Source organism: Giraffa tippelskirchi, chromosome 5, assembly GCF_054371585.1.
Source record: "Giraffa tippelskirchi isolate mGirTip1 chromosome 5, T2T-mGirTip1v1.2.pri, whole genome shotgun sequence".
Classification (NCBI taxonomy): Eukaryota; Metazoa; Chordata; class Mammalia; order Artiodactyla; family Giraffidae; genus Giraffa; species Giraffa tippelskirchi.
In genome coordinates this window covers 123,260,195-123,287,982 of record NC_137279.1, presented here as the reverse complement: position 1 = coordinate 123,287,982, position 27,788 = coordinate 123,260,195, and the positions used below count along the sequence as shown (strand labels likewise).

At 36.6% G+C, this 27,788-nt stretch overlaps 1 long non-coding RNA gene across 1 annotated transcript in view; it reads left to right on the top strand.

Annotated features, from left to right (window-relative positions):
* The window catches only part of LOC145507308 (uncharacterized), a 443,470-nt gene that overhangs the window by 110,640 nt on the left and 305,042 nt on the right, over positions 1-27,788 (top strand). The gene's annotated exons all lie outside the window — the stretch shown is intronic.

The window sequence follows — 27,788 nt, the reverse complement described above, 5'->3', positions numbered from 1 at the left end:
GTGAAAGGTCAATGAAATGCAAACTTCTGATAAAAATGCCACTGCCAGTCATGTTTAATGTTCTCTTCATTGTGAAATGGGATAAGTTTTAGGTTTCATAAATTACTTTTTCTCTTGGTGTTGGCATGGGATCATAAGTCACAAGGTAGATAAAATTCAACACAAGTAATAAAGTTCTGTGCTTTTGGTAACATAAACTTAATAGAGAAATTTTGAAAAGTTAAATAGACAGAAAATAGAAACCCAAGGAAATGTTTAAAAATTAGAAATATTAGAAATAATATTGCACATAATTCCTTGCACATAATTTCCTATCAACCTATACAATTCAGCTCTTGATGAGTTGAGATCTTTTTAGTACTTAGAAATAGTACTGTTAAATTAATTGAAAACTAAAACATAATAATACTAAATTTTTAAAAATATCTTTATCATTCTGATCATGATCAAAAATACTGTGGGGATTTCTGTGCATTTTACATAGAGGTAGAAGAACTCATTTTCACAGAATGAGTTTGAGATAGAAATATTGGGAGACAAAAAAATGTGTTTGTAATTGCACCTCAAGAGTTCTGTTTACTCAATATAAGACTTACATAAGAAATCAACAATGTACTTTTATTAGAAGTAGTAGCAGTAGTATTACCAAACTCAAATTTAGCTACTTGCCACTCAAAAGCCAATACTTGAGAGGCAAGTGCTGGTTGGAAAAAGAAAGGTCTCTCTATTCAAGAGGTCAGCAACTTAGGGGGAAGGTGGACTCATGTCCAGAAAGCAGCTCCAAAGATTCTGCTCAACCATGAAAGCTTTTAAAGGGAGAATCATTTGGAGAGTGGAGGGGGGTCAGAATCTTCCTTTACTGCATGCAGTCTTTCTTCTGATGGTGGTGAGGTGTGCCACCTGGGTGGGTGGCTTAGTTTCTACAGAAGAACTTAAAGGCATTGTTATGTATATTCCTTAACAAGGAACCAGGACCCTTCCCAATGTCAGCACTGTCATTGCTTGACTTCTCCCCCTTTGTTTCTGCATTCCCTCCCTTACTTGATAAGCAGCTTTTTGAATCTGCCCTTTGGAACTCAGAGAAGGTCAAAGAGGCTAAAAGAAGTCTATATCCTATAAACAAGAAATAGGAGACACAGAAAAGATTTATACTTAGGAGGGTCCCACAGTGTCCTTCTGTCTTTCAGTAATGGTAGTAGTAGTAATAATGAGAGTAGTATTTGATGAACCTGGTTGATGTTCTTAAGGAGGAGATTAAAGTATGAACTTCAGATTAAAAAAAAAAATTAGTAAAATTGAAATATTTTTCAAATAAAGCAACATTTTTCTTACTTTCTGTCTCTAATACTCAATGATGCCCTCACTAATCCTAACATTTATAAAATAGTACAGATTTACTCTTGCTGCTGCTGCTGCTGCTAAGTCGCTTCAGTCGTGTCCAACTCTGTGTGACCCCATAGATGGCAGCCCACCAGGCTCCCCCGTCCCTGGGATTCTCCAGGCAAGAATATTGGAGTGGGTTGCCATTTCCTTCTCCAATGCATGAAAGTGAAAAGTGAAAGTGAAGTCGCTCAGTCGTGTCCGACTCCTAGAGACCCCATGGATGGCAGCCCACCAGGCTCCTCTGTCCAAGGGTTCTCCAGGCAAGAGTACTGGAGTGGGTTGCCATTGCCTTCTCTGGATTTACTCTTGGTATTACCATAAATGTTTGAAACTGACAGGGAATGAACTGCTTCAGTCTCACTTTTTAGACAGACTATGACTGCATACATTTTTAAAGTTCCCAACATACTTTCCCATTCACTTTCCAACAATTTTATGTAAATTACCAATTTCTTCTGCTGAGATCCCTTCCTCTCCACCTCAAAATGAAATCTGTTATTTACCACAATATTTTTTCTAATGGGAACCAGTGGCCATTCATAAGTGTTAAGTGTTAATGTTCGAGATTGGACTCTTTTCCATGTAAATGCATACTGATCATTACATTTCATATGTTAGCTAGTCAGGTGCTATTAAACAAGGAAAATCATACTCTCAAAGTTCTCTGCCTTTAAATAGTTGTAAATTTATGGACTAGGGAAATTCTATTTAGTAGAATCAAGGTCTGCCAACTTTTTATTTTACTGAGGTACAGTTGATTTACAATATTGTGTTATTTCCTGCTGTACAGCAAAGTAATCCAGTTATACATATATATGTTTTTTCATATTCTTTTCCATTATGATTTATCATAGGATACTAAATACAGTTACCTGTATTATATAATAGGACCTTGTTTTTATTTATCCTGTATATTAGTTTGCATCTGCAATTCTCATTCCCTCCCCCCTACCCCGTTCAGCAACCAAAAGTCTGTTCTCTGTGTCTGTAAGTCTGTTTCTGTTTTGTAGATATGTTCATTTGTGTCATATTTTAGATTCCACATATGAGTGATATCATATGGTATTTGTCAAGATCTGCCAACTTTAATAATATTTTTTCATCAGGAAAATGGGGCCAAGATGGTATAAAGAAACTATACATAGAATTTTCACAGTAAATTAAAGTATCAGCAGGAGTAACTTATTGAGAAATCTCTAGTAAGCTATATTGTCTAATATCATAAATGGTTAAAAGCACAGAAAAGATTTTTTAATTTTTTTTAAATGATGGAAAATACTACATCTACAGTGTGTACCTTCATTAGGATTTAAAAACAGGAACTTTAGACTTTAGTGCCTCCTTTATTTCATCTTCCTTCTAGATATTTTTTTTTTCAATTGTTAGTCTCTGCAAAGTACATCATATAAAAAAACCTAGTAAGAACATGAAGGTATTCATTAGATGTCTGGAGGAGTAAATACAAAGAAATGTTTTCAATGAATACAAATTAGGAAATGTTACTTTTGTTTTCCTTATTTCACTGTAAGGAACCCACACCACTGAACAAATTTTAAATGCTATTTATCTTCATGTTTCAGAGCTCCAAACGGAAAAATTAAAAAAAAAAAATTCAATCTGACTGACAGGTGTAATCAATAATAATAGGTTTGCTTTGATTTTAACTTCACATTAAATGATACATTCTTTACTTGATGTATCCTTTAGCCTTCTGTTACCTAGTACTCTGTTAAAATAGGAACTGTGCAAGCAATTTCAGTGGATACAGGAGGTTGCTGTGCTTTTATTATATTTGGCATGGTTTCTGCATTCATAACTGAAACCTTTGCTACTATATCCATGTATTATATCATCTAAAGTGCTCAGTCCTCTGCCTGTTCCGTTTCTCATATTTTGTTGCTTTTTCTAGTTATTTCCTAAGAAAACAACTATCAACTTTGCCTTTGCCTTGGAAACTCAAACTCAAAAGCATAAATCTTGGTGTCAAATGCCTGATCTACAATCTTGCCTTGGGTTATTCATGTTACATCTTCTAATGTCCATTTCCATCGCATTGAAACATGTATATTACCATATGTGAAATAGATTGCCAATCCAGGTTCAATGCATGAGATAGGGTGCTCAGGGCTGGTGCACTGGGATGACCCTGAGGGATAGGATGGGGGAGGGAGGTGGGAGAAGGGTTCAGGATGGGGAACACATGTGCACCCATGGCTGATTAATATCAATGTATGGCAAAAACCACTACAATATTGTAAAGTAATTAGCCTCCGATTAAAATAAATAAATTAATTTTAAAAAATGGTGTATAATAGTTACTATTAGGGGATTGTGTAAATATGCAGTAGATAATGAGTACTGATGTATAAAACATTCAGTGCAACGTATGGCACATGATGAGCTGTTTTCTTTCTCAGAAACTTCTAAATGGCTGTTGAACCTCTTCAGTATTCTATACGTTCTATATCCATAGTAAACTTGAGAAACAGGTAGTTTTTATATACATGAAAAGCATCTCTTAAGATTTCCAACTCCGATCATCTTAAACTTTCATTTGTCATATAAGATAAACTGATACGCTCATCAATACACAGTAAGATGTCATCCTTTCAAATTTGTGGTACAAGCGAGGTTTACTTTTCCAACTTGTGATTTAACAATTTAATACATATATCTATGTATATACATTTAATATTTGCATTTACACAGTTAAAATTGACATTCATTGGGTAGCATTTAATAACACTACTTTGAGTAAGACATCTAAGATATTAAAATCTTTACAAGCCCAAAAAGCCAAACTATAACTTCCAAATGGAATTTTTTACTGCCATTGATTTACGTGATTATAAAGCTAGCAAGAAAAAACTGTGTGCTTCACCAAAGTAAACCAAAATTATGACTTCAAATATCTTCAAGAATAATATTATATTTTAATTTCATTTTTTTATGTCATAAATGTAGACACTACCAATAATAATTGATCTGCTATGCTCATTTTATATTGTTCTGCTTTAAGTATCACAGCACATGTGGTCTGATTTTGTTTTCTATTTCATAAATTTAAAATATTTATTTTTACTTAATTTTATTTAATGCTATTTAAACAATAAAACATCAACAAGTCACTCTTCTAAAATGTTATTCAGATATACACATGAGTATAATGTGTTCCCTACGTTCAAGAAAGCATGAAAATCAATAAGGGAGATAGATGTACCCGACAATGTGTAGAAATAAAAAATGGGGCTGGGAGGTAAGTGGACTTATCTTCAAGATAGGTTACTTTTTACCCTACCCAACAGTAACTCCTTGGATTACTGAGGTCATCTTTATAAAATATAAAACATTTTGCTACTTTAGTCTTTATTTTTTTTTATCGTGCTTCAGCCTTAATGAGCAATCAGTATTATTCCAAAATAAGTAATCTGTTTGAAAAATGTGAGTAGTGGAATCCATATACTCATCAAACTAAGTGCATGGATGTAATTTCTCTCAGGTACAATAAATTTTGACTTTTTTTTCCTGCCTTCGCTTTCTTTTCTGGCTCATAAGATGCATATTTTAGATAAAATAAATTCATTTTTCTCCAGAAAGAGCTCATATTTAAAACTAAGCTTAAACAAAGCATAATGACCCAGCTCTAAAATTCTATATTTCTTTGCCAGTAGAAACTTCTCTCCCAATGATCAAATCCAAAACAGCCTGTGATACTAACATGAAATTCAGTAAAAGGGACCCAGAGGAACTTCAGTTTTAAAAAAAGAATATTGTTTGTCGTATCATGTAGTATATGACATTTGAAAAAAATACATATATGCTTGATGGTGAAGACAAGATTCTCTCCCCTCAACGACCAAGAAATTATGTAGTCACATTCCATCTCTGTGCAGACAGCACTTTACTTGTTTGATTAAGGGCAATGTTACCCATAAATTCTACAGCTTTATTCCACATCTTTAAGAGCATATGATGATAAATTTAACTTGAACATTCCATATTTCTCCCAAAGAGTTCTTTGATTTAGTTTGACTCTTGACACTTGCTTTACTGGACAGGGGTCTTTAATTTCTTTTATGTATATATATATATATATATATATAAATGTTTAATTATGGCAAAATTCCTTGACATAGCTTTTTCAAGACAAGAGAATACTCATTCTTAACATGGATGCTAAAATGATCCATTTTGTATGCATGGGAATAGGAAAACACAATCAAAGATAATAGCTTTTAGTCCAGATCTTAGTAAATCAGGGGAGAAAGCACTATCAGAGGGATGGCTTTGTTAGTGTAAAATATGTGTAAAATATAAAATATTTCTACATATACATGAATCCCCCCAAGATCACTTTTAAAATGATTATTCTCATACCTTGAATCAGATAGCAGATACAGGTCAGTGAAGTTTATCAATATTTTATTTTACAAGATAATAACACAATTAGTAACAATAATCTGTGCTTCGTGCATGCTCAGTGGTGTTTCACTCTATGACCCCATGGATTGTGGCCCACCAGGCTCTTCTGCCCATGAGATTCTCCAGGCAAAGATACTGGAATGTGTTGCTATTTCCTCCTCCAGAGGATCTTCCTGATCCAGGGATCAAACCCGTGTCTCCTGCATCTCCTGCATTGCAGGCGGATTCTTTACCACTAAGCCACCTAGGAACCCCCAATACGAGCTGCACTCGTTCAGTATTTTCCCTCCAAATTTCAGCCTTATGTAAGAGCAGCTTATAGGCTGTAGTAGGTTACAACTTTAGCAATTCTGAGTTCTGGGAGAAAACTTTTCTAATGCATTATGACCAACAATCTGAAATAAACTTTAAAATCATGTTGTTTACCATGATTTCTTCAGCATTTAGCAAAATAGTCTATTATGTATGATATTTATAAATGCTTTGAAACCTTGTCCTATTAATTCTGTATGATGCTTGATAATAAACACATCTCCTGTTCTCAGAATTCCCAGATGGTGATATTAAAGGTTCATAAGTATAGCTGTAGTCCTCTTCAGAGGTCCTGCCGTGAGAACCCAAAAATGCAGAACTAGGTTTCCCCACAGAGCAGGCTGAATGCTAAGAATACCAGAACTAGCAAACAGTGTGATTCAAGGCAGGCTGATTTGAGGACACAGAGAAAGATCTTGTCCTTCAAATCATGTCTCTTGATTTCCAATAAACCGAATTCTAATTTGGTATCCAAAAAGTACTCTTCTAGGCATGCCTCAAAATTTTAGAAATAGCAAATTGCAAAGTGGAACCTGGTATATTGAACCCCTTTCTGCAGGAGTTTTAAATTTCTGTAAAATTTTCACACTGCATGTAGTTCCTCAGTGATAATGGAACAGTGGTGCTCACATTTATTCACACCTGTGGAAAGCACTTGGGGGGAATGGAGCAGTGTAAGGCTTTTCAATGCTTCCCCCATGGCTCAGCAGCAAAGAATCCACCTGCAGTGCAGGAGACCTAGGAGATGTGGGTTCAATCTCTGGTCAGGAAGATTCCCTGGAGAAGGAAATAGCAACCTATTCCAGTATTCTTGCCTGAAAAATCCCAGGGACAGAGGAGCCTGGCAGGCTGTAGTCCAAGGGGTCGCAAAAAATTGGACACAACTGAGCACACACACACACACACACACACACACACACACACACACACACACACAAGCCTTTTAAAGTCTGCTCATCTGAGGTTCATGTTTATTCTTGCTCTGTCTGTTATTACTCTGTATTCCCACCTATAAAATGGCATAAGGCTTTGTGTTCTACAAAATTGTTGTGAGGATCAACAGAGATAAGTTTGCAATCGTCTACAGGGCAGAAGCAATAAGAATACTGCCAATTATAACTTTTGTCCATGGAACATATTTGAAAAGGTAATACACAGTATAGGAAGTCCCACTGATTTTTTTTTTTTCTCAACAGATAAAAAAGGGAAAAAAACCCTCCACATCTTCGTCTGCAGATTATCTTAAAAGCTATATCCTTTTCTTTTTATGTCAGTGGTAATGGAAGATTCATGGCCTAACATGATATTCTGTCACTGAAATCATATAGAAAGCTCAAGGATTACTCTACTGCAGAAATTTAAGGGAATTAAGCTGCCATGTTCTTACTTGTGATACTTGTTTGTAAGAGTATTGTTCTAGAGTAGTTGTTTTCCAAATAGGGTCCTTTGAAACTTGCCTCAGAATCATCTGGGGTGCTTTTTGAAAATGTAGATTCAAAGTCTAACCCCAAACTGACTGAATTGAAGCATAGAGCATTTCAATTCATACCAGTCCCCAGGGAGCTACATGTTAAACACTACCCATCGGTGGTACATGTGTACCTTAAATCTGAAAAATCACCACCTAGAGACGCAGTCTCCAAACACTTAAATCAGCCATCCAGTTAGTAAATTTATGGCATATCACCACACATGTGGTTTATGTTCTATTCATTGTCTTGATTATGGATGTTGTGAAACAAAATTTTTGGAAGCCATATTAAGGGTTGAAAACATAAATATAATTGAAAATTAAATATTTGCTTTCTTTCTTTATATTGGTCTTATAAACTGCTTGGGATGCAAGAATTATAGTTTGTACCTCTGGCCCAAAGGATAGATTGACTTCAAATGTGAGGATAACAAGCATTAGAGATAGATATGCAGCTCTCAATTCTGTGAGTTATTTATTTGAAAAAATATCTATTGCAAAATAAAAGCTCTGCCTCTCATCCAATTTTAACAAATCTAGTGCTTTGCCAAATTCACTTCAGAATTTTTTAAATAATTAAAAATCTACAGAAACATTTAAAATCCTCTCTGTATCCCTCCTTGTCCCAATTTCCTTCCCTTTTACTCCAAGTAACTATCATTGCAAAATACAAGTATATGATTCTTGCCCCATGATTTTATACTGTAACTGCAGAGATATACATCCACAAACAATTTTCTTCCTCTTTCTCTTCGAGAGAATTGTTATATGTGATTTATCATTATGTAAGTGCTTAACTTAGTTTAGTATTGTGGTCTTAAGATTTATCCATACTGAAATACAGAACATTAGCTTATTTAACTACTGTAATAATTAATTGTATAAATACATGTATCATTGTGCATACATGAAAAAGTTTTTCATGAGTTATACACTACAACCAGAATTTGTGGCTTATACATTTAGTAGATCTGTTGATACAATTTCATATTTCAGATATCTTAGAGAGGTATGTTAGGGAGGTAATAAAGGTTTAAAAATATATCTTGCTTTGAATTGTGTTTAACTCACGATTAGTGGGATGGCTATATTTTCATGTTTGTGGCCATTTAGTTCCATTTTCTGTGACTTGCCTACTTATTTTGTTTCTTTTCTGTTGGGTTCTTTGGTTTTTCCTTATTGATTTGTAGATTTTTTTTATATACTTTGGATATGAACCTTTTATTTATATATAGATATGGCAAATATTTTCTCTCTGTGAATCACTTGAATTTTAACTTTTTTATTGCACAAAAGTTATAAATTTTTTATGTAATTAAATTTATACTTTTTTCTTTAGTTGTTCAGAATTTTTGAGTCGTCAAAACCATTATGTCATAAAGATATACTCCACCAGCTTCTTTTTCTAAGTATTTAGTGCTGATTTCAAAATGGAGATAATTGGTTCATCTACAATTTTTGCAGAAGGCAGTTTTAATTCCTATGAAGTAAAGTTGTTATTATTACTTTTTCTGAACAGTTTTATGAGATTTGACCAGTACATACACTTGTGTAGCCACCACCACAATCAAGACACAGAACAGTCGCATCGCCCCAACAATTTATCTTGTTATCCTTATGTAGTTAAAATCTCCACCCATTTCTAAATCCTGGCAGTCACTGATCCATTCTTTCTTCCTATGGTTTTTATTTGTCCAGAAAGTCATAGAAATGGAATCATATGATGATTGATTTCTCTTACTTTTCATTTCAACCATGTTGAAATTCAACCATGTTGTTGCATGTACTGATAATTCGTTCTTATAGTTGCTGAAGTATTCTGTTGTGTGGATGTCACACACATTGTTTATCCATTAAGCCAGTGAAAGTGAAAGATATTTAGGTTGTTTCCACTTTGGCATGAGAATGAATATGCTGCTATAAACATTCTTGACAGATTTTTGTGTGAATATATGTTTTCATTTCTCTCCAGCAAATATCAAGGATAAGTATTTATTTTGATGCCGAAGTGTTTTCCACTGTGGTTGTTTTCATTTTGCAATGTATGAGAGTTCCAGTCACTCTGCAGCCTTCTCAGCACTAGACATTGTTTGTTTTTTCCTATTAGCCATTTAAATTGAATTGTTGTGATATTTCATTCTGGTCTGAATTTGCATTTTCTCAGTGATTAATGATTTTGAGCTTCTTTTCATGTTCTTGTTTGTCATCCGCATATCTTCTTTGGGGAAATGTACTTTCCACCATTTGCCTGTTTTGTGGAAGAGTTGTTGTTTTCTTATTGTTGAGTTTCAAAAGCCCTTTGCGTGTTCTCTAAGTTACTTGTTAGATAAATGTAAATGTTTTCCCCTGGTCTATAGCTTGTTAGTTTGGAAGAATCATGGCCAGTTATTTTGTAGACTGACCTTCAGCTTGGATTTTTCTGAAGATATTATGATTAAATTCAGGTTATGCATTTGAAACAAGAATGTCATGAAGTAAGTAATCCTGTACTCATCTCTATGTATTGTATCAGGTCATATATCATGTTGATAGATCTCATTATTGTGGTGATCTCTTATTTAAAGCCTGCTTGACTTACCAGATTCTGATATTAGTGCATTAAAATCTATCATTTATAGGTGTGTTCTTAGTTTCTTCTTGTTATTCTGCCAGTCTTTGAAGTAGACATTTTGAGGCTGTGTTTTTATGACATGATAACTAGATCTTCAGGGTGAATTTTTTTTTTCTTGTGTGTTATATTCATTTTTATTGCTATGATGGTTTTTGGTTTTAAATTATATGTTAATGTTGTTAATAATAATTAACATTTAATTATTCCCTACTCACCTCCTTTTGACTTTTAAGTGGTTTCTAGCTCAGTTTTGATTTTTTTAAATTATTTTAACTTTCTCTTTTAAAAAATGCGTTCATATTTATTATAAATATTAACATGTTTATACTTATTTATGTCATCTTATTTTATAGTTTCTTCTTGGTATTATTTCCTTTCCCATCCTTCTCTCTTCTTTTGCATTAAGAAACTTTAAAATTCCTTTTTGTTTCTTCTGGTTGGCAGGATTTGTATTCAATTTATGTTTTAGGGGAGGTTTCCTTTAATTATTTTTACATTCATGATTATATATAAACATTTCTAATAACGCCTAAGGTTATTCAGTATTTCTCTCTTTTTTCCAAACACACTGCAAAGTTTGTAGTACACTTTCACTCCCTTTTAACATCTCACCAAGTACCACATGCACACGTATATACATCCATATTGCTATTGTTCTATAGAACAGTGGTTTTACAGTTATCTATATAATACTTAACAAAGTATTTCATCTAACAAATCAATAGTTAATTATATTTTGAAATTAATTTTTATTAATGTATCCATTCACTGTTGTGTTTAGTATCTCATCCTCTCTTTAGGGCACAGTTCTCTTTGATTCTGTGTAACCTTAAGAGTTCCAAACTGGTGTGCTTCAGCACACTTGGAGACCAGCACGTGGACCCCCCTCAGTGCTCAGGGTTATCCAGTGGGTCTGAGGTGACCATGTGTTCCCAGCTGAGGGTAGCCTTGTTTGCCACCATGGGACATACAGTTATTATGATGTTCTGAGCATGCCATCACATGAAAAATTCTGTGGGGTATGCCACTCCAACAGCTCTTTTAGTGTGAATCTGTAACTTACACTCTTGTTGTCTTTGAATGTCTGAAAAGTTTTAATAATCTAGTTTTAAAATTTGAGGTTAACAGTTATTTTTTTGCATCACTTTAATGATACTAATTTATTATCTATTGCTGCTAATGAGAAATATTCTGTCAGGTTATGTCTGACAAATTACAGTCATAATCTGCCTTTTCCTTCTGATAGATTTTGATATTATTTCTTTGTCCTTGATATTTTAAGTATAGTTTTATTTTCATTTATCTTGCCAGAACACTGAATTGGAGGACTGATGTTTCCTTTCTTTTTTCAGTTTGGAAAAATTCTTACTATTAACTTTTCAAACTTTGTCTCCATAACTTTAAAAAAAATTTTAGAACTCTTATTAGGAACACCTTTATCCTTAACTGCACTTTCATTTTGTTATTCTTTTTAATACCTTTGTGACTTTGTGCCACTTTCTGGATGAAGACTTCAGTGGTGTCATCCACTTCACCTATTCTCTCATCTGTGTCCCTGTCCCCCTTTGTCCAGGCTTATTTTATCCCACCTTTTTAGATATTTTATCCCCTCACAGTGGCTATATGTTAAATTCAAATTTTCTATTTCTCTATTTATTTTTGTAGTGTGATAGTCAGAATTTTAAGTTAGCCCTCAGTGACTCACGTCCTTATATAAGCCCTTCCCCTTGAGTGTAGGTGAGACCTGTCTGTTCTAAACAGTTGAGCCGTTTAAAAAGGGTTCAGAGATCAGAGATGGGAGCAGTAGATGTGCCCTCCTCATGACCTTGAAGAAGCAAGTTATCATGATTTCTGTAGCTACAAGGAAATTAATTTTGCCAACAATCACAAGAACTTTGAAGAAGTTCTCAAGACTCAAATGAGACCAAAATCCAGGATGACACTTTAATTTTAATCTGTGGGACACAGAGCAAGGGACATAGATAAGCTGTGCCTGGCCTCCTGACCCAAAGAAACTGTGGGGTGATAACTGTATGTTGTATATAGCCATAAGGGTGGTAATCTGTTACTCAGAGATGGGAAACTAATACATATACTGTGTGTATTTATCAAGTTGTATTTGATCGTTTGATTTTTTGATTTCGGGATTTCTTGTTCTTTTTCAAATGTTAGTCTTGCTTTATTTCTTTGTTCTACTCATTCATTAAAACAAAACCTTTGTAATATTATTTGTATTGCCTCTTGTCTGCATTAAATTTCGAGTTAATTTTGTTGACTCAAAGTTATTTCTAAGAACTATTTTCTTTTTCATGTAATTATAGGTTTTCAGTGCATTTAAATAGGATATTCTCTTTCTATTTATTTCTCACTACCCTCTTTCTTTAAATCTCAATCTCCCATACCGATTGCTTTGACCTCTTCTCATAGGCTCATCAATTCAGAAGGCAGCCTCATGTCACCAGTCTTTAAGCCAGCAGGAGTACTTTTTTAGATTCTATCACAGGGATATTTCTGGCTGTCCTCTCCCCTCCTTAGGCAACATGTTCATGGAATATCTAACCCAGGAAGCAGAATTTTTTTAGATTTCTTTGTAGAACAGGGAAGCTCCATATCAGCCATTGGTTTTAAGCAGTTAGCCTGTTCTCTCTCCTAATGGAAGGCACTTTGGGTACTCATTGTCCTCCAGAAACTTCCAGCCCTATGTCCTTTTCTGAATCAACAACTCATTTGGGTTGCAGCTTCAATTCTGGGCACCTCTCTATCCCATTTTGGAATCTCAGGTGTATCTGTCTTATTTTAGAGTCCAACTATGTTTTTCTCTCTTAATTGATACAAATATTTGTTATTGCCATCTAGGTATAAAAGGGAGCACAGAATGTATACTATTTATTTTACAGAAAGAAACTACAGAGAAGTTCATAACATGCTATTTTATCAGATATATAAATGCTATCCCATGTATACAGTATTCACACCTGCGTTTACGTATTAATATGTACTCATATACCGTTTTTAGATAGTTATCACATTTCATTTATCTTTTTCTGAGTACTGTCTGTTCCTTTTGTACATGAGAATAGCCATAGGTTCATGGCATCTATTTTATTTAATGAACCCTCTTCGGTGATCTGGATTGCTTGGATTAGTGGTTAGTATGTAGATAATGTAGGTAAATCCAAAGATGCTTCCTTAAGAATTTGAAATTGAGAAGGAAAGTGGAAGAGAAGGAAGGAGAGGACAACTGCTTTTCATGTGGCTTACCTATATGAGGCAAACTCAGGTTAAGCTTACCACTATATGAAAGGAAAAGTAGAAGAAGCTCTTTTGCAAAAAGACTAAATGAGAAACAGAGAGATGGTCAGAGGGCTTTCTGGTTCATTATATCTTTTGTGTTTCAAGAAAATGTACAATTTTCCTTTACAATTTATGTATCTCTGGGGATAACCCATTGAGTTTCTTTCACTACAAGTAAAATGAGACCTAATTAACTGTGAGGTGTCACTCTGTTGTTCACTTGGTTGAGCTGAGTTTGTGCTTCCCAGACCTCCTTCTCTTATGGTTCTGGGTGAGAGCTGGATAAAAGTGATGCTTGCATGAGATTTAGGTGATAGAAGGATATAGGTGTCCAGGGCTCTCTGAAGGTTGTGATGGTCAATTGTGGATTCAGACTAAGTGAGGACAAGTTGGTTGGGTCCAGCTTGTCTATAAACTCTCCTTGTGCTTCAGGTCCAGCTCTCTCGCCAACTGCTGAGGTTATGGACCAGTAGGGCTCATCACCAAGTAATTTCTAGAAGCTCTTCCATCATCTTCCTCTACTTGGGTCCACTTAGATATCTGGGCATGCTTCATTTCTGAGATTGACTGGTTTGTAACTTGTCTGGTATCTTAATTCTCCTTTTCATACATTCATTTCCCCACTGCCCCCACAATTATAGAAGGTCTAATTCCTATGACAAGTCTCTTGTCCCACATTTTGTAGTCATTTTGTTTCTCTGATTGAATAGTGACTGATATACTAATGTAATTGTCATGTCAAAATGCTGTCTCACAGGTGTGATTTCTGGCCAGTTTTCTCAATATAGTTCCTCACTGAAGGTCTAGCTCCTATGCCTTCTTTATTACTCCTTTGGGAACTTTTCTGTTCCAATAAAAACTTTTCATTATAAATATTAAAATCATCAAATATTATAAATATCAATAACCTAAGATAGGCAGATGATACCACCCTTATGGCAGAAAGTGAAGAGGAACTAAAGAGCCTCTTGATGAAAGTGAAAGACAAGAGTGAAAAAGCTGACTTAAAACTCAGCATTCAAAAAACTCAGATCATGGCATCTGGTCTCATCACTTCATGGCAAATAGATGGATAAACAATGAAAACAGTGAGAGACTTTATTTTCTTGGGTTCCAAAATCACTGCAGATGGTGACTGCAGCTATGAAATTAAAAGACGCTTGCTCCTTGGAAGAAAAGCTATGAACAACCTAGACAGCATATTAAAAAGCAGAGACATTATTTGCCAACAAAGTTCTCTCTAGTCAAAGCTATTTGTAAGGCCTCCTCAGACAACCATTTTGCCTTTTTGCATTTCTTTATCTTGAGGATGGTCTTGATCACTGCCTCTTGTACAATGTCATGAACCTCCATCCATAGTTCTTCAGGTCTATCAGATCTAATCCCTTGAATCTACTTGTCACTTCCACTGTGTAATCGTAAGGGATTTGATTTAGGTCATACCTGAGTGGTCCAGTGGTTTTCCCTACTTTCTTCAATTTATGTCTAAATTTGGCAATAAGGAGTTCATGATCTGAGCCACAGTCAGCTCCTGGTCTTGTTTTTGCTGACTGTATAGAGCTTCTCCATCTTTGGCTGGAAAGAATATAATCAATCTGATTTTGGTATTGACCATCTGGTGATGTCCATGTGTAGAGTCTTCTCTTGTGTTGTTGGAAGAGAGTGTTTGCTATGCGTTCTCTTGGCGAAACTTTGTTAGCCTCTGGCCTGCTTCATTTTGTACTCCAAGGCCAAATTTGCCTGTTAGTCCATGTAGCTCTTGACTTCCTACTTTTGAATTCTAGTCCTCTATAATGGAAAGGACATCTTTTTGGGTGTTAGTTCTATAAGGTCTAGTAGGCTTCCCTGGTGGCTCAGATGGTAAAGACTCTCCTGCAAAGCAGGATCCCTGGATCGGGAAGATCCCCTGGAGAAGGAAATGGCAACCCACTCCAGTAATCGTGCCTGGAGAATTCTATGAACAGAGGAGCCTGGTAGGATACAGTCCCTGGGGTTGCAAAGAGTCAGGAATGACTGAGCAACTATCACTTTAGAAAGTCCTATAGGTCTTCATAGAACTGTTCAACTACAGCTTCTTCAGCATTACTGGTCGGGGCATAGTCTTGGATTGCTGTGATATTGAATGGTTTGCCCTGGAAACAAACAGAGATCATCCTGTCGTTTTTGAGATTGCATCCAAGTACTGCATTTCGAACTCTTTTGTTGACTATGATGGCTACTCCATTTCTTCTAAGGGACTCTTGCCCACAGTAGTAGATATAATAGTCATCTGAGTTAAATTCACCCATTCCAATCCATTTTAGTTTGCTGACTCCTAAAATGTCGATGTTCACTCTTGCCATCTCCTGTTTGACCACTTCCAATTTGCCTTGATTCATGGACCTAACATTCTAGGTTCCTATGCAATATTGCTCTTTACAGCCTCAGACTTTACTTCCATCACCAGTCACATCCACAGCTGGGTGCTGTTTTTACTTTGGCTCTCTCTCTTCCTTCTTTCTGGAGTTATTTCTCCACTGATCTCCAGGAGCATATTGGGCACCTACCGACCTGGGGAGGTCATCTTTCAGTGTCCTGTCTTTTTGCCTTTTCATGCTATTCATGGGATTCTCAAGGCAAGAATAATGAAGTGGTTTGCCATTCCCTACTCCAATGGACCATGTTTTGTCAGAACTCTCCACCATGACCCGTCCATCTTGGGTGGGCCTACACGGCAAGGCTTATAGTTTCATTGGGTTAGACAAGGCTATGGTTCATGTGATCAGTTTGGTTAGTTTCCTTGACTGTGGCATAAGAAAGCTGCCTTATGGCAGAAAGCGAAGAATAACTAAAGAGCCTCTTCATGAAAGAGGACAGTGAAAAAGTTGACTTAAAACTCAACATTCGGAATACTAATATCATGGCATCCAGTCACATCACTTCATGGCAAATAGATGGGAAAAATGGAAACAGTGAGAGACTTTATTTTCTTGGGCTCCAAAATCACTGCAGATGGTGACTGTAGCCATGAAATTAAAAGACGCTTGCTCCTTGGAAGAAAAGCCATGACCAACCTATACAGCATATTATAAAGCAGAGGCATTACTTTGCCAACAAAAGTCTGTCTAGTCAAAGCTATGGTTTTTCCAGTAGTCATGTATGGGTGTGAGAGTTGGACTATAAAGAAAGCTGAGCACCAAAGAATTGATGCTTTTGAACTGTGGTGTTGGAGAAGACTCTTGAAACTCTCTTGGATTGCAAGGAGATCCAACTAGTCCATTCTAAAGGAAATCAGTCCTGAACATTCATTTGAAGAACTGATGCTGAAGCTGAAACTCCAATACTTTGGCCACCTGATGCGAAGAACTGACTCATTGGAAAAGACCCCGATGCTGGGAAAAACTGAAGGCAGGAGGAGAAGAGGACGACAGAGAATGAGATGTTTGGATGGTATTACCAACTCGATGGACATGAGTTTGAGTAACTTCCGGGAGTTGATGAAGGACAGGGAGGCCTGGGGTGCTGAAGTCCATGGAGTTGCAAATGTCAGACACAACTGAGCAACTGAACTGAACTAAAGTGAAAGCTATCATGTTCCCAGTAATCACATATGAATGTGAGAGTTGGACCACAAAGAAAACTGAACGCCAAAGAACTGATGCTCTTAAACTCTAGTGTTGTTCAAGACTGTGGTGGAGAAGACTCTTGAGAGTGCCTTGGACTGCAAGGATATCAAAGCAATCAATCTTAATGGAAGTCAGTCCTGAATATTCATTGGAATGACTGATGGTGAAGCTGAAGTTCCAATACTTTGGCCACCTGATATGAAGAACTGACTCACTGGAAAAGTCCCTGATAATGGGAAAGATTGAAGGCAGGAGAAAGGAATGACAGAGGATGAGATGGTTGGATGGCATCACTGATTGATGGACAAGAGTTTGAGCAAGCTCTGGGAGTTGGTGGTGGACAGGACAGCCTAGTCTGCTGCAGTCCATGGGGTTGCAGAATCGGACACGACTGAGTGACTGAAGTGATAAATATTATTAAATATAATATAACATTTTTGACATCAAAATATTTTTTACATAATATGTATTGTGGAGAAGGAAATGGCAACCCACTCCAGTATTCTTGCCTGGAAAATCCTATGGACAGAGGGGCCTGGTGGCTGCAGTCCATAGGGTCACACAGAGTCGGACATGACTGAAGTGACTAAGCAGCAATATGTATTGAGCACTTACTGTGTGCTAGGCAAAGCTCCAGTACTGAGAATGCAGCAGTAATCAAGATAAAAATGTCACTAATTTTATAGATTTTTGCATCTATTCAGAGGTGGGGAGGCACAAGAAATAAATGAATAGTATAATTTCAAATAGTCATTGAACTATGAAGGAAGATATGAAATTGGGTGATTTCATAACTATTTGTGGCAGTTTCTTTAGCCTGAGTGGTTAACAAAAGCCACTCTGAGAAGTCTTTCAAACAGAGAGGCCAAATGCCATGGAAGACTTTTATTTTTATTTTATTTTATTTTTTATATATTTTATCTTATTTTTTTTATTTTTTTACTTTACAATATTGTATTGGTTTTGCCATACATTGACATGAATCTGCCATGGGTGTACATGTGTTCCCCTTTTAAAGAGATATTGAGAGAAAGCGTTCCAGGCAGATGAAACCCCAAGTGCAAAGGCGTAAGTGGAGAGAGAACTGAGCAAGTTCTAGGAATGAAAGAAAGGAGTGGTAGAATATGAGAGCAGAGACAGGTAGGGGTGAAATAATGCTTGGTTTTATGGGCCACAGAAAAAAATTTGAACATGATTCTAAGAGTAGTGAATTGCCAGTCCCGAATTAAAGTTTAACATGGCTTGTTTTCTATTTTAAATCTCACTGATAACTGCATGAAGGATGAATGGTAAGGGGCAAGAATGAAAGCAGAGAGACTACCGTAACCAGTATGCTGGAGAAGCAGGACACAAGGGATGTAGTCATGTTGTATGTTTTTTATTTCTCTCCTTGTCTTTTTATTATTTATTTTGGTAAAAGAAGTTCTTCCTCTCACTTTCTTTGCAAATTTGAGTCAATGTGTTTTCTAATTACTTTTAGATAATACATGTTAGAGTCACTTTAAATTACTTCAGAAATTAGCATGTGCTTTCCCAAGGAGTAGTCGACACTTCAGTGTTCATTCAAAGCTTAAGCCTGCTGCAGTGGGAAGCCTACATTCTGGGCTGTGAATATGGCTGGTTTCTTTCTTGCCTTCTGCTCTGTAGTTTCGATGTCTTGGGAAGGGAAGTTGAAAGGAGGGATGAAAGATGAGAGGATCTGGGTCAGGAGAGTTCTGACTTGGCTGGCACCGTCACTCTCTCTGTGTCTAAGGAAACATTTAGAGCTTATCCTTCCTAGGGTACGTCTATGGATTAATCAGAGAACTCAGCTCCACCCCCCAGATCTGTGGACCGTTCCTGTGCAATTTCATTGACAGGTGATGCTTGCTTTGCTTCTTCAGTCAACTCCTTGTGGAGTCTCTTTGAATGGTTTTATGAGGCATGCTATGTGCCAGCCTGACATAGAGCGTGTAGACTTCATTTGATACACAAGAAACATTTAGGCAAAAGTGTTCTGAAAAACTCTAGAACGTTCTGACCAATTTAACCATATCTCCTTTTCTCCTTTCTCTCTGCTTTTGAACATTCCAGTTAGGAGTCAGACATCAGTTGATTGTTTGATTTTCACTGACACAAAACGTTGTCTTCCCATAGTCCCCAGTACACTTAGTTTAATATCTCATGTATTCTACATACTGTCAACCCTTTTGCAGTCTAACACAACCCTTGAGTCATTCCTCGCTTATTCTGTGAAGCATATTGAGTGGTTAAGAATATAATTAGGGATCAAGATAGCTTGGGATCAAATATGAGTTCAACTGATCAGTTGCATGACCTTCCATGAATTACTTAAGTCATTTTTACCCAGATTTCTTAGGTTGAAAATAATGGTAATAATAGTAGCTCATAGAGTTTTGTGAGGCTTAAAAGAGTCAATATTTGTACAGATTAGTGTCTAGCTCACTGTAAGCATTCAATAGCTGTTGCCTATTATTCCCTGAAGATTTCAGATCACAGTATCTCCTTCTCTCTCCTCAATACTACTGTGCTCTTAGTTCTTGATCTAAGAGAATTTGAATATATTATTTTAGTGCCTTGGCTTCTCTCTTCTTTAATGACCTCTTCTTCAGTGGAATTGTCTTCTATTTACCTCAGGAATTTTCTCACTTATATCCTAGAGTTGTCATAAAAACAGGTATAAACCCTCCATAACCTCAATTTTAATTATCCAGTCTCTGATTACAAACCCTGACTGCTTCTCCTCAGATACCCCACAGTCAATTCTCAACACAGCAGTGGAGTGATCCTGGTAAACTCTATGGCATGATGACCAATTTGAGAGAAATTTAAAAACAAAATAGAACTAAAATATTGGATGTCAATAACATGGAACAGAAGTGATAGGAATTAAAACATTCTAAATTTCTTCTATTAGATAACAACTAATTAAATCCGTGTATGAGGGATTATGGGGGAGGGATTTTCTATGTCACGAAGCAATGTTCTGCAAAACTAATTTCCTAATATAAATTTTCAATAAATCTGATGAAAGTGCGATATGCTAATTAGTCTTAAAATGGAAAGAGAATTTTTAAACTTAATTAACACTATGTTGTTTTCTGTGGCCTGATGACAGAGACCAAGTTGTGTGGGAAACTTCTTTTAAGAATAATACACTTACTATATATGGTAAGTGTGGTCTTTTACATTCTGAATCCATATTTTCCACTGGAAGAGTTTATTGGAAATCAGATTTTCTTTTAATGAGAAAACATTGTTAGTGAGGGAAGAAGGAAACTTAAATTGAGATTTCCTAGGCCCAGAGGGAAAAGGCACGCATTCTTTTAACATAAGTACATGAGGAGACCTTTTATAAAGTTATAACTGTCAGTCTTTTGTTCACATGGTAAGTACTTAATGATACCCATTTTCGCAATGTTTGAAATATAAAAATCATGTAAGATATGTGACATTAGTCTGAAAAATATCTAACTGTGGTAATTACTACCTGTGGAGAAGAATATTTCCTTTCCATCACTCGTGGGGCAGCTGGGATCGCTAGCATACTTCATCTTACTTTTATGTCCTATAGCTCAAGGTTCTGTTAATCCCGTTGCCACAATGTGCTTTTTGAGTTTCAGGAAAGAGGCAGACAGGGTATGAAGCTAATGTAGGCACCAGATGCACTACTGGAGAAGAGATTCAGGTCATTCCTCTCTATTCTGAGCCTCCTTAATTTCTCTGCTCCTTCCCCGTCACCCAGATTCAGTAACTTAGGTAAAGCTTCATGTATAAAGTATTCTTAAATGGAAAGGTCAAGAGACTTGACTTCCCTCAACTGTGATATGGCATGTCATCATATTTTCAGTTTGCTCAGTGTTTAACCTTTTGCATCATTCACATGGGGTTTTTGTTTGGCCAATCATTTCTTAGGTTTTATACTTGTCAATGCTGAATCAGGGTTACAGGGTTTTTATTTTTAATTTTTAACCCTTTGACTATAAGGGAATAGAAATGTGTTCATGTACTTCCTGGAATCTTATCCTTCTCTGGCATACTTTAAGTAGAAATTTCTATTAATTATATGCTCCCAATTCAGAATCCCCTCTCAAAAAAGGGGGCTTTTTTTTCTTTTTTCAATGTTTAGTTATTAAAAATGGCAAAATAATAAAGTCCCCCCCAAAAAAAAACTTTGAGTTTAGTCTAAATACTTGATCTTGCCAAGTTTTGACAGGTTGCAAATTGTGTAATTCAAGTTCTTGAATTCCCTATTAGTTAGCTTGACTTAAGAGTGGGAGCCACATCCTCTTCTCTTTGCTGACATGGTCACATGGGTGATGGGGATTAATATGTACTCTATCTGTTCAGCTTCAGTAATAACACATTGGCTTGCAATTTTACAAGCTGGCCAGCTCAGTGTTTCCTTTGCTTATCATTACACTTACAACACAAAAGACTAAACCGAATAAAAGTATTTGCAATGTGAGAAGCAAAGAGTGTATCAAAAATAGTTATTGGAAGATATACAAACTCCATGGAAAAGAGAAGATATTATGACCACCTGCTAAAATTTACCCATGCCATCATAATTTTACTTGGTATGTCTAATTTTTACCCTGAATCATTAAGAAATTGCAAAGGTTAAGGAATGGCATTCATGCCAGTTTCCTTTGGCCAATTTTTAGTGAAGAGTTATGTAAATATTTTGTTCTTTGAGGAACAACAGAAAATTTCCAATTTGCGTAATCTCAATTTCTTTGTTATCTACTACAGTGAAATATCGCTATATTTTTTGCATGATTTGCTGCATAGATTAAAGTAAAATCACTAGGAGAGGCACAGTATATATTGTAATAGAATGAACAAATATAGCCGTGAACACTGGGCAAGGACTCTTGGCAGCTCTTTCCTGAAAGCTGTGGAGGACCTGCTGTGCGGAGCCCTAAGGCATTCTGACAGTGAAAAAGCACACTGATAAATAATGTTTTAAAACATTTAATTAATAACTAAGGCCACAGTATGTATCCCTTCAAGCTCAGACAAGAGAGGTTTTTTTTTTTTTCTTTACTCTGCAGTATTAGTAACTTTCCAAGAGGTAATATACAAAAGATATTGGGAAGTGCCAGTGTCTACTTAATTAGTGTTTTTGAAGAGAAGTACCTTATAAGCATTGCAAAATGAATTATAGGGAAATAAAATGGCAACTTACCTAATAATAATGATGATAATAGCAGTAACAATATGAGACTACTGCATGGAAAGACAGTAGAGTGTGCAAAAGCTCAGACTCCTGAATCATAGAGATCTTGGGTCAAATATAACTCTGCCAATGAGTGACCTTAAGAAAACTAGGTAACCGTCCTGTGCCTCTCTATAAAATAGGGGTATTTATTGGACCAAACACACCCTCCTGTTAGGGTTAAAATAGATAATATATGTAAAATACTTAGTGCCTAGCATATATTAAATACTCAGTATATCTTAAGCATAACTACAAGTGTTGGTATTTATACAGTTCATCCTAAATGAAAGAGTGATAGAGTGTGCTATGCACAAATACAAGGAATGTTTCAGTTCTGAACTATTAAATATTCTCTGGGGCAGAAAATTCTGTAGCGCTGGTACCCAAAGAGGAATTTACAGGAGATTCATGGTCACCATAGCTCTTCAGTTTCCTCACTGATCCCTTGGGATTGTTAAGAGACAGAGAGTGGAAGGGAGAGAGAGACAGAAACAGAGACAGTAGAAAATTAGACATACTTAAGTCCTGCTCATCCTGCTAACATGCCCATTTGCTTATAAATTCCATAGTGGATACCCTCCTCCTTGTTCTTTCAGATGGTGATTTCTTTTCACTTATTCATTTATTCTTTTTTTTTAATATATAAATTAGGTAACATTGGTTTATAACCTTTTGTTTACAGGATAGTTAAGTGTGGACTTTTAAATCCAGTCAGTTTCCTCAGGAAAGCCTTTCTGACCACCAAAGTCTAGGCTTGGTGTCCACCTCCTGTGTGCTCCCAAATCACCCTGTATTTCTCATATTGTGGAACCACACCCTGTGACAACTGCATTTTTTCTTGTCTTGTTTTTCCTTCCAGTCTGTAAGCTCTGAAAGAACAGGCAGCATTGCTTGCCTAGTGCCTAGCACAATGCCTAGCACACAGTGGCTGCTCAGTAATTTCCATGTGGTGGTTTTTAATGAGTGAGTGAGCTAGCTGTGCACGTAGCTATCTTCCAATGCTTGTGTTCTTAAGAACATATGTTCTTCTCCGATAGACATGCAGGCTTAAGGGATATGAAGTGAAAGGTTACATATGGCAGTGATGATAAAATAAATAAATTGGATGAAGTATACACCTTATACACTATTGCCCCCTTTTAATTTGCACAAAGTTGTTTAGGAGACAAAAGAAGGTATGAAAATATGGGCCTTGTCCACACATCCTCATGCGTGTGTGTTCAGTCGCTCCATCATGTCTGACTCTTTACGACTCTATAGACTGTAGCCCGCCAGGCTCCTCTGTCCATGGGATTCTCCAGGCAAGAATACTGGGGTGGGTTGCCATTTCCTCCTCCAGGGAATTTTCCTGACCCAGGGATTGAACCCTTGTCTCCTGTGTCTCCTGCATTGCAGGCAGATTCTTACACCACCGAGCCACTGGGGAAGCCGTTGATTTGTAAATTAGTTTAATTGTATTATATTCTTGAGAAATGATTAATCCATTTAGCATGAGGTAGTATAGTTGTAAAAGGATTATACTGCACATTGTTTGCATAGTAAAATAACTAAAAGTAAAATCTGTACATGGTTTTATATTTTACAGAGCATTCTCATCTCTATTGTTTCACACTGACTGGTCTTAATATTTATTTGATCTGGATTTTCCCTTAGATTTTCAATTCCTTACCTCTATGAATTTTGATAAGTGACTTCAAGATCCAGAGATCTACCTAAACTTCCCTTGCAACCTTGACTATATGGATTTGACAGAAATTCTTTTGTTTCCACCAAAGAACAACTCAGAGCTCTGTGATATTTTGTTCCTGTTTGACCCCACTTATTTTCCAACAAGTGGCAACAAGTTCTGTTTTTTTTAACTTCAAGGTTCAGTCACATATCTGAACCTACCCTCACATCTTTCTATCTTGCTAATTATCAGTCTTAAAATTCTATTTTCCTCTTTAATCTTCTACTAATTTGGCAAGAACTGCCTGATACCATCTAGGTTTTTCACCCTATTTCAATATCCTTGCATTGTGATTGGAAGGCTAATTTGTTCAGGACTTGTACAATGATGAGCTTTTCTCAAAACAGAAGCAGCAAGCTGCTTCACACCAACGTATACTTGGCCCCTCTCCTGTCAATCCATATGTAGCAGATGCAGATAGAATCTGTTGGTTGGCACAAGAAGCTCTGTGCACATGGCTCCTATTTTTAAGCCTCTGTTGGTGTCCATGTGCAGAGAATGCAGCTTGTTACTGACGGACTCTGAATCACTCCAAAAGGAACCAGACTTAGACATCCATGCAAGCAGCCTAAAAATGAAGAACTTCCGTGTAAGTGTGTGCGTGTGTGTATGTATATTGACCAGGAAAATATGAATAATTCAAACCTCTCATACCCAGCCACTGAGATCACAGTACTCTAAATAGAACTGCAATGATTCCATATAAATCATATCAGTCGGGAAAGGTCCAATGATTTTATTGACAGATTTTTCTCTCATGCTCTACCTTTTAAAACAATACTGTAACCAAAGTACAGATATATGAATTAATCGCTCTTTGATTTTAAATAATGACGCAAAAGTCCATAAGGGTGGCTTGGTATAATATTTCATTGTATGGAGAATAAAGACCCCCCAAAATAATTTCAAAACATATTGTGTTCTGTCATTAGTGATAAAAGTTAATTGATTCAGCTATCATTGAAACAAGAAATGTTAGATATGAAATTTTTAAATCGGTTCCTTGAAAGTGAGAACCAAGTGATTACTTGAAATTTTTTGATTGGTAGTTATAGTAATTCCTTATTTTAATTTATATTTTATTACAAGATACCTTTCAAAATATGCTAAAATGCCTATCAAGAACTTTTAGTGATGAAAAGGGTTGTTATTACAAAAGTATTTCTTTTTTAAAATTTCCCTTTCCATTTCTGAGCAGACACTGTGTACTTTTATGTTTATCCCATTCTTATCCATTCTGACAGTACCCACTCTTCATGCTTTACACTTCCTGCTATCCTGTAATACCTGGAATACATTAAGGAAGACCTAAGGTATTTCAGAACTAGTGAGGGAGATGGTAAAATAGAAAGATATTTGGGGGATAAAGGACTCAAGAAAGGCTGGAGAGAGGCAAACATGATGAAGGAGGGCTTTTAAAGATGATATGCTCTATCCACAAAAGATGCATCCTAGAGGGTCCCAACACATGTTGTATTATCCTTAATCTCAGACACTGTCTTGTCTCAGACTTTGATTTATAGTTTGTATCTCAGTTTGGGAAGATAACTTCCCCATCCTCTTGACTTCTGCATCCATCTGTCAACCACCAGTCCTTCCCGAAGGACTTTACCTAAGATGATAGAATTTATCATCCGATTAGTAAAGCAATAAGTTTTCAAGTTATGAGTGGCTCATAATATAAAATTAATGGATTTTTGACCCGTGTTTTTTTAATAAAGTAGAATAATGTAGAAACATCAGCTTGTATATACAAAATAAGGAAAGTATTAGTTCTATAAAATATTTGTTTTGGTTATAGTGTGTCTGTGTGTGTGTGTGTGTGTGTGTGTCAGTGTGTTTACTGGGTCAAATGATCTAAATGCATTTATTACTATGGGAAGTTATCAAAAACGTTTGAAAGTCAACATGGCTAATCCATCCATCAAGCTGCTTAAGAATTGGCTAATAACAGCCAGTTTAATCCTCCTACCCAGAACCTTGCACTCAATTGACTTCCCAGTACGGCAAACACCTTGAACATGACCAAGTACAGGATCAATGACTGTTTAAGTCTAGGCTCTTAAGATTCTTTCTATTGCACTAAGGAGTGGTAAAGAATGTTCCTACCTTAGGATATCTAAGAGAAAGGGACAGGATGATGGCCTGCTCTCTTCTCAGTCTAAGCACAGCTCTGCACAGCAAGGAGCAAAGAGCGTACTCCCTACAAGAAACTCCTACCCAGAACCACCTGTCAAAGGTAACCTGTAGTCAATTCTGTCTCCCTGTAAGTGTACCCTACCCCTTTCCCATGCAGTTGAGAATAAAAGGTCGGGCACACCAGTGTGTATTCTGAATCAAGAGCACAGTAGAGTATGCTAGAGCGTTTGGGTAAGTAACCATCATAAAAACCTGGCTCTGTGTCCCTCATATCATACTGCAGAAGATAAAATGAAAATGAAAGTGTTAGTTGCTCAGTCGTGTCCAGCTCTTTGTGATCCTGTGGACAGTAGCTCTCCAGGCTCCTCTGTCCATGGAATTCTCCAGGAAAGAATAGTGGAGTGGATGAGAAATATATAAAAATTCGTTCACTCTCCTGACTCACTTTTCTTCCAGAACACCTCTGGTTCAATGTTACTAAATTTTTGTTACATAATTTCAGGCTGTATGACTCACCTTGACACTGCTCTTTGGCTCCCAGTTCTTGTGTCAGATTCCATCATTAAGTGTCTTATTTGGACATGTTTTCTGACCTGACCCTCTGCCCTCTCTTTAGAACAGAACTCAGTATTTAATTTCTGTCTCTCTCTACGTTCCATCTTGACAGTGCATCACCCAGATCAGTTGGATTACCCCATACAGCTTTTCTGGAAGAGGAAAGGGATTACCTATGCCTCTTTTCTGCCACTAACTTGTCCACACATACCCTAACTCTCTTAGCCTCTGCCCGCCACTACCTGTGTACTGGTTGACAATTTTCTAAGAAAAAGTAGTTGACTGTATGAAATAGGAATGGAGGAGAGAATTGAACTCACTGATGACTCTGTATTTGTTGCTTTTCCCAAATTAGAATATATATTCTCTTTCCTATTCTGCTCTCTCCTGTCATTTTTTTTTCTCAAGGTAATCTCAAATTAAGGCCTTCTGAGATTAGATTCTTCTAGAAGTAATCCCTAAGCCAGGGATTGAGGTTCAAGTCATTTTATTTCTTGGGCAGAATCATTAAGGACATGAAGCAGTGGATAAGAGGAGGGAAGAAGCCAAACCAGGAGCAGTTTATCCGGCCTAGTGCTGAGAGTTTGCCAGCTGTAAGAAAAGGAGCAGAACTTTTAGTACCTTCACACCCGTTGGGGCATTGAGAAGTGCACTGGGACAGGAAGAGCCTGGAAACTGGAATGCTAACTCCTGGCACGTCTGCTTCTCTGAGGTGCAAGAGGGCAATCCTCTGAGGGACAGCTGCTGTTCGGGGAGGGGCACAGAGAACACAGAAAAGGGATTCTAGGGGATCTGGGCAAGGCACCAGGAGAGAGAAGTACAAAGGCAGGTGCCTCTTCCTTTAGTCTGCAAGTTTGAAGCTGTTTTCTTAAATCATGTAAGAATTTTGACTAGAATTCTCTTTCCAACCAAAGGGGATCTTGTTTTCCAGTTACTGGTGTCAGGCTTAGACAGAGTGGTATTGCCCAGAATATGATCAACTCAGCCAAGGTGGGATGCAGTGACCCCAAATTGCCTAATACCACTGAGTGCTTATTATGGCC